This window comes from Bos javanicus, chromosome 3 (assembly GCF_032452875.1).
Source record: "Bos javanicus breed banteng chromosome 3, ARS-OSU_banteng_1.0, whole genome shotgun sequence".
Lineage (NCBI taxonomy): Eukaryota > Metazoa > Chordata > Mammalia > Artiodactyla > Bovidae > Bos > Bos javanicus.
This window is the reverse complement of record NC_083870.1, coordinates 64,148,947-64,157,620: the sequence shown is the minus strand read 5'-3', so window position 1 is coordinate 64,157,620 and position 8,674 is coordinate 64,148,947. Positions and strand designations below refer to the sequence as shown.

The 8,674-nt window shown below is 35.1% G+C and overlaps 1 non-coding gene across 1 annotated transcript; it reads left to right on the top strand.

The window, feature by feature from the left end:
- Nucleotides 1-8,016: 8,016 nt before the first annotated feature.
- Nucleotides 8,017-8,121, top strand: LOC133245415 (U6 spliceosomal RNA). Its single transcript, XR_009735679.1, has one exon. It is a non-coding gene; the product is annotated as a U6 spliceosomal RNA (small nuclear RNA).
- Nucleotides 8,122-8,674: the final 553 nt, after the last annotated feature.

Genomic DNA, 8,674 nt, shown 5'->3' with positions numbered 1-8,674 from the left:
GTAGATGAATCCAAGAACAATTTAAGTGGCAAAGGGGCAGAACTTAATATAATGGATTAAGTATGATTTGGGGGTAATGATAGAAAGTAACTGGAAATGTCTATTGATTTCACAACTAGATGTATAGGTCCCAACAGAACGAGGACTGAGTTTGTATGGGAATATCATGAGTTTATTTTCAGGACATGCTGACTGCTATAGGAACATACATGGCATATACTAGGTGATCAAAAAATGTATCATGAATTATCAAATGAACATCAAATAGCCAATTAGATGTAGCAGCTTCTTTCTAGGCCTTATAAAATAATACCAGCTCAAATATCTATTTTTGGTACTTGTATATAGAAATAAAAATATTGAGAGAGTAGAAATCCTAATACATAATGAAAACTCCAAAACTAAATAGTTAAAGATTAAGTACAAAGGCAAAAATGCTATAATACTCTTGTTATACTAGTGTAATATTTATTTCCAAATCCTATTCATCAGCTATAGAAGCAAAACGATGGGATAAATCTGTCTCCTTATTTAGGATATTTCATTGACCTTGTCTATGTCTCCTGATTGTTCTGTATCATAATAAAATCATCTTTATATATAGTTGCTTGGCACTAATTGCAGAGAACATTTAACATTTCTATCTGGCAATTTTCAAAGGTCACATATTATTAATAATATAACTGTATTTTCAAATAAGCAGTTTGCTTCTATAGTGTCACGAAAAATGTTGGTTGATGTGGCTTTTATTCAATGAATGGTATTTATGTAGAGGAACTATTGGCCATTGTATCATTATCCTAATATTCCGCCATGTTCCATGTTGCGTCATTTGTGAGGGTTATGGCCACATCACTTTCTGTTTTCCTCTTCTCTATAATAAAAAGCAATTTATTTCTTCTGTTTTTTATTTCCTTTTTACTTATGTTAATACCCTAAAAAAACGGAATAAAAAATAAATGACCCTACAACAGATAATCATATTTAAGATTTTGGTGCATATACTTCCAAACAGTGTAATTAGTATATTACAAATCCTTTGGTGTGGCACATACCACACAGTATACAAAATATGTGTGTTTCCATTTCTACAGCTATTAAAATCTAAACTGAAATGACTATGTATAAAATTACGTTGTGCATTATTAATGCATTACTGTTAGACATTTAATATACTTACCACACTTTGCTATCATACACCTATCTGTAATAAGCGTATATATGTATAAATTTTAGCACATTTGTATCATTATTTCATTATAAATTACTAGAGACTATTAGTTCAAAAGATATGTATGATTGAAGCTTGTTGATACTGTTGATAACATTTTAAAATTAGTTTACAAAATAGTGTTAATTTACCATCTCACTAGCAATGTATTAAATTACCCTTTTGACCATTTTCTTTTTGACTAGATGCTGGACTGAACATTGTTAATTATAAATATTGTAAAATTAATTTTCATTGTCCTCCCAGTAAATCCTATTTTATATCTTATATTTCATTCCTTTACAAGAAGTGAAGAATGTCAAATAAAATTAGTACTAGTGGGCATCTTTAATTTCATTCAGTTATTTATATTAATTATCTAGGATTTCAAAACTGCATGTTTTGAATGATAGCTATATGTTTGTAATCTGTTTTTTTTTTTTCATTTCTTTTTTTTTATTTTATTTTATTTTTAAACTTTACAATATTGTATTAGTTTTGCCAAATATCGAAATGAATCCGCCACAGGTATACCCGCATTCCCCATCCTGAACACTCCTCCCTCTTCCCTCTCCTACCCTCCCTCTGGGTCGTCCCAGTGCACCAGCCCCAAGCATCCAGTACCGTGCATCGAACCTGGACTGGCGACTCGTTTCATACATGATATTATACATGTTTCAATGCTAAATGAGATGGATGAAACTGGAACCTATTATACAGAGTGTAATCTGTTTTTTTTAAAAACTTACTTATGAAACTACCCAAGGCCAAAATCTGTTTAGGAGTTAGCTTTTTGAAAAATCTTGTCAACTTTTGAACAGGTTATTCAATTATTTTACTTCTTGTTTCAGTTAACATTAAGCAATAAAATAATTAACTGAAGATTTTCAAGTTATTACTTAAAATGTATATTTTAATTGTCATATTTAATGCCCTTGTTATCATCTTCATTAGTCATATTATATATTTATTTTCTCTTTGATATTATTTTGCATTTTATATTTGTTTCTTCAAATACTAAATATGCAAGTTTTACATTTGATATATGGATTATTTGTTTTTTATAATGTACTATTTAATATTTTAATATTTCTCACTTTTAAGGTTTTTAAAGCAAAATATGTCTAATTATTAGATTTTCTTTAGATTTTTCCCTAAACATTTGACACTGTAAATATTTCTCTAAAACAGCTTTGATTTCATCCAATTTATTTTGATATGTGTACTTAATATCTGAGTATAAAAATTTTTGATTTTTTGTTTGACTTGAGAAAAACAAGAAGAGTGGTTTTTACATCCCAAGTAGTTTGTTTTAATTTGTGCTGTTTTGATCACTGTCGTTGTTTTCTTATTTGTTATTCACTTGAAATTGTAATTCAGAAAATATTGGCCTCACGTACTTTTCTCCAGCAGATACAGATATCTCCAGCAGATACACAGATACTCAGTGAAGAAAGAAAAACCTTACTTTTTAACTCCTTTTATACATTATTAGAAATTTCTGCTCAACCATTAAATTTTTTTCTGAGTTTTATTTACAAATATGGAAAGTTACAATAGATAATGAAAGAAAAGGGAGATATCTTATAAAATTTACATAAAGCCTGATACTAAGACTGCATTGTTTCAGTTGATATCAAACACTTAAAATTGAACCATCAGTGAAAAAGCTATTCTGTTTTCAAATCTTTCTCAGTTCAGCAGATTCTTTAAATCAGTTTGTGACGTATGTGAGGTATAAATAAGAAATCTCAAGCTAGCTAATATTGAATAATGATGTAATTTTATGCATACTATAAAATGTTTTAAAATCTGTTTTTGTGTGCCATAAAATCTCCGTTCTCCGAAAGTGAGACATTTGGAATTTTACATTAGTTTTAGCTTATCCATGTTTTTCTGATGAGGCAGGAAAGAGTGAGGTAAATATTTTGACTAAAGTTATCATAATTCATTCTACCCACACAACAAACACAGTTAACAAATAAATTAATTATCTCTTTTTAATCTGCCAATTTTCTAAATCATCTTAAAGCATTAATTAAAAAGTTGCCAAAGCTATATCAACACTTCCAGGACTCATATTAAAGAAATATATCACTGTATATAATACTGTAATAGAACAGTGAGAATTTTACTTCATTTTAGGAATATTTTGCGGAGAAGGTAATGGCACCCCACTCCAGTACTCTTGCCTGGAAAATTCCATGGACAGAGGAACCTGGTAGGCTGCAGTCCATGGGGTCGCTAGGAGTTGGACACGACTGAGCGACTTCACTTTCACTTTTCACTTTCATGCATTGGAGAAGGAAATGGCAACCCACTCCAGTGATCTTGCCTGGAGAATCCCAGGGAAGGGGAAGCCTGGTGGGCTGCAGTCTATGGGGTCACACAGAGTCAGACACGACTGAAGCGACTTAGCAGCAGCAGCAGCACACACTCTACTGCTATAAATTTGAATTCTCAATATAAAAATGGATTTTAATTTAGTTCAAAGTATATTCATGAATTTTCTTCTTAAAGACAATTTTCATTAATTTTTTTAGCATTGTAATTATCCACCAGTGGTAGTGATAGAGTACAGTTATGTACAGCAGGAGTAGATCTGAATGGTATAAAGGATGGACTTCAGCAGTTATTTTGGCACACAACGACACATACTGGTTGCCAGCCATTTGCAACAGTCTTACAGAAAGCAAAATTCCAGTGCATCCTTGTCAGTGTCATTTTATCAAATGATCCAGCACTCATCTCAGCATCTCTTAGTTTGCTCTCCTCAAAGCAGCAGTAGGTCACTTAATGCATCATTAAGTAAGTACAACAAAAAGTGTATGGGAAGTTAGCGCTGCTCACAGCAATGTTCAAATTACAGGGCACAGGTATTCTGGATAAATACCTTAAACATTTCATAGAAAAAAAGTGTTGGTGGGAAAATTCTGAAACGTGTTCTTCACATGTTCTTAGAAGGTCTTGGAAGAACTGAGTCCCGCTGTGGTCAACATTAAGTTTCTTAATACATTTTCCAAGTTTTACTCTTTTTCCCTCTTTTTTTCTTGAGTGCCTCACTTTGATTTCCCTGGACCAATTATCTCCCCCCAGAGCAACAGCTACTAAGTTTTTGTTTCATAGTTTGTGTTCAACTGAAATGCAAGCTTAGAAATTATTTTTATTTCAGTAAAATTTTTATTAACTTTGAATTCTACTAGGTAATTTGGATCCAAATTTTTATTCCAAGAATCAAAATACTTTTTTAAATTAAAAAAAATTAAATATGTAGAGACTAATAATTAACTAAGAAAAAGATGATTAATTCTACTAGACTAACAGAACCAACTGAAAATAAATATTTTGGAGAAGTGTGATACTTCCAAATTTTGTATCCCAAACAAGATGTATATAACATTTATTTATCTTAAGTGTGTCAGTTTTACTGATTTTTTCCCCAAGAACCTACTCTTATTTTCATTGATTCCTCCACTTTTCTATTCTGTTTCATTTGCATGCATGCTTAGTTGTGTCCAACTCTTTGTAACTACATAGAACATGGCTGCCAGGGTCCTCTGTCCATGACATTTCCCAGGAAAGAATATTGGATCCCCCTACTCCTGGGGATCTTTCCGACTAAGGGATTGAACCCATATCTCCTGCTTGACAGGTGATTCTTTACTATTGAGCCATCTGGGAATCTCTATTTCATTTCAGTTAAGCTCAGGTGGGTCAAACTATTTGCAACCCCCATGGACTGCAGCACGCCAGGCTTCCTGTCCATCACCAACTCCCAAGCCTACTCAAACTCATGTCCATAGAGTCGGTGATGTCATCCAACCATCTCATCCTCTGTCGTCCCCTTCTCCTCATGCCTTCTATCTTTCCCAACATCAGGTTCTTTTCCAATGAGTCAGTTCACATCAGGTGGCCAAAATATTGGAGTTTCAAATTCAGCATCAGTCCTTCCAATGAATATACAGAACTGATTTCCTTAGGATGGACTGGTTGGATCGCCTTGCAGTCCAAGGGACTCACAAGAGTCTTCTCCAACACCACAGTTCAAAAGCATCAATGCTTCGGTGCTCAGCTTTCTTTATAGTCCAACTCTCACATCCATACATGTCTACTGGAAAAACCATAGCTTTGACTAAATGGATCTTTGTTGGCATAGTAATGTCTCTGCTTTTTAATATGCTGTCTAGGTTGATATAGCTTTTCTTCCAAGGATCAAGCGTCTTTTAATTTCATGGCTGAAGTCACCATCTGCAGTAATTTTGGAACCCAAGAAAATAAAGTCTGTCACTGTTTCCATTGTTTTCCCATCTATTTGCATGAAGTGATGGGACTAGATGCCATGATCTTAGTTTTCTGAATGTTGAGTTTTAAGCCAACTTCTCCATTCTCCTCTTGCACTTTCACCAAGAGGCTCTTTAGGTCTTCTTTGCTTTCTGCCATAAGGGTGGTGTCATCTGTATATATGAGATTATTGATATTTCTCCCAGCAGTCTTGATTCCAGTTTGTGCTTCATCCAGCCCAGCATTTCTCATTATGTATTTTGCCTATAAGTTAAATAAGCAGAGTGATAATATACAGCCTTGACATACTCCTTTCCCGATTTGAAACTAGTCTGTTGTTCCATGTCCAGTTCTAACTGTTGTTTCTTGACCTGCATAGAGATTTCATGTATCTCTGCTCTAATCTTTATTCCTTCTTTTGCTAGCTTTAGGTTTCAGTTCAGTTCAGTTCATTCGCTCAATTGAGTCCAACTCTTTGCAACCCCATAAACTGCAGCACGCCAGGCCTCCCTGTCCATCACCAACTCCCGGATTTCACTCAAATTCACATCCATCGAGTCTGTGATGCTATCCAGCCATCTTATCCTCTGTCGTTCCCTTCTCCTCCTGCCCCCAATCCCTCCCAGTATCAGAGTCTTTTCCAATGAGTCAGCTCTTCACATGAGGTGGCCAAAGTACTGGAGTTTCAGCTTTAGCATCATTCCTTCCAAAGACTGGTTCCAAATAGGAAAAAGAGTACATCAAGGCTGTATATTGTCACTCTGCTTATTTAACTTATATGCAGAGTACATCATGAGAAATGCTGGGCTGGAAGAAGCACAAGCTGGAATCAAGATTGCTGGGAGAAATATCAATAACCTCAGATATGCAGATGACACCACCCTTATGGCAGAAAGTGAAGAGGAACTCAAAAGCCTCTTGATGAAAGTGAAAGAGGAGAGTGAAAAGTTGGCTTAAAGCTCAACATTCAGAAAACTAAGATCATGGCATCTGGTCCCATCACTTCATGGGAAATAGATGGGGAAACAGTGGAAACAATTTCAGACTTTATTTTTCTGGGCTCCAAAATCACTGCAGATAGTGATTGCAGCCATGAAATTAAAAGACGCTTACTCCTTGGAAGGAAAGTTATGACCAACCTAGATAGCATATTAAAAAGCAGAGACATTACTTTGCCAACAAAGGTCCGTCTAGTCAAGGCTATGGTTTTTCCAGTAGTCATGTATGGATGTGACAGTTGGACTTTGAAGAAAGTTGAGCGCTGAAAAATTGATGCTTTTGAACTGTGGTGCTGGAGAAGACTCTTCAGTGTCCCTTGGACTGCAAGGAGATCCAACCAGTCCATTCTAAAGGAGATCAGTCCTAGGTGTTCTTTGGAAGGAATGATGCTAAAGCTTTAGGTTTAGCTTGTTCTTTTTCTAGTTTCTTAAGGCGTAAAGTAACGTTGTGATTTGAGGTCTTCTTTTTTATGTGAATGGTTAGAGCTAAAAATTTCCCTTTGGTATTATTTTCACCCTATACCATAAGTTTTAGTATGTTTTCATTTTTATTTGTCTCAAGATATTTTCTAATTTCCCTTGTGATTTCTTCTTTTACCCATGGATTATATAAAAGCATTGCTTAATTTCCACATATTTTTGTGTTTTTTTTTTCCATTTTCCTTTAGCTATCAAGTCCTAGTTTCTACTATGATTGGAAAAGATATGCTGTATGATATTAATCTTATTAAATTTATTAAGACTTGTTTAGTGGCTTAACATGTGTTCTATCCTGTAGAATGCTATATGTGCATGTGATAGGAGTGCATATTCTGCTGTTATTGGGCGGAATATAATATATATGTACTTCCAATTCATCTGGGGTTAAATGTCCTATTTACTTATTGGTCATCTGACTGGTTGTTCTATCTACTATTTAAAGTAGGGTACTGAAATCTTCTACTAGGACTGTAGACTTTTATATTGCTCCCTTCACTCCTACCAATGTTGGCTTTCCATATTTAGGAATTCTGACTTTGGTGCAGGAAATCAGTCCTGAATATTCATTGGAAGGACTGATGCTGAAGCTGAAACTCTGACACTTTGGCCACTTGATGAAAAGAACTGACTCATTGGAAAAGACCCTGATGATGGGAAAAATTGAAGGCAGGAGGAGAAGGGGATGACAGAGGATGAGATGGTTGGAAGGCATCACCGACTCAATGGACATGAGTTTCAGCATGCTCCAGGAGTTGGTGCTGGACAGGGAAGCCTGGCATGCTGAAGTCCATAGGGTTGCAAAGAGTCAAACATGACTGAGTGACTGAACTGAACTAATATCTGTGTAAATATATATATTTTTGGTGAATTAAGCCTTTTGGCATCCTATAATGTCCTTGTCTCTTATAAAAATTTTAACTTAAAGTCTATTTTGTCTTACATTAGTGTAGTCACTCCTGTTCAGTTTGAGTTGCTATTCACACAAAATATCTTTGCACTTCATTTCACTTTCAACCTATGTGTCCTTAGATCTAAAGTAAGTTCCATGCTTACTTTGGCAGACCAAATACAAAAATTGGAACAATACAAAAAAGATAAGCATGGACCCTACACATGGATGACACACAAATTTGTGAAGTTTTCCATATTTCTAGGTTCCAGTTGAGAGAGTAGCACTGACATATATACACTACTGTGTGTAATTAGATAGCTAGTGGGGAGCTTCTGGGAGCTTAGCTGGGTGCTCTAGAGGACCTAGAGGGGTGGGACGGGGGTGAGATGGGAGGGAGGCTCAAGAGGAAGAGGATATAAGTATATTTATGGATGATTCCCTGGTGGCGCTAGTGGTAAACAACCCTTCTACCAATGTAGGAGACAAATGAGATGAGGGTTCAATCCCTGGATTGGGAAGATCCCCTGTAGGATGGCATGGCAACCTACTCAACTTTCTTGCCTGAAGAATCTCATAGACAGAGAAGACTGGCATTCTATAGTCCATGGGATCACAAAGAGTCAGACATGACTGAAGCAATTCAGCATGCACGTGGCTGATTCATGTTGTTGTAGGACAGAAACCAACACAGTATTGTAAACAATTAACCTTCAATTAAAATTTTAAAACTAATAAAAAATAAAGTGAATCCCATAAACAACATTTGGTTGTTTATATAACATATAAATAATGTTCAATATGTTTGCTTTCAAT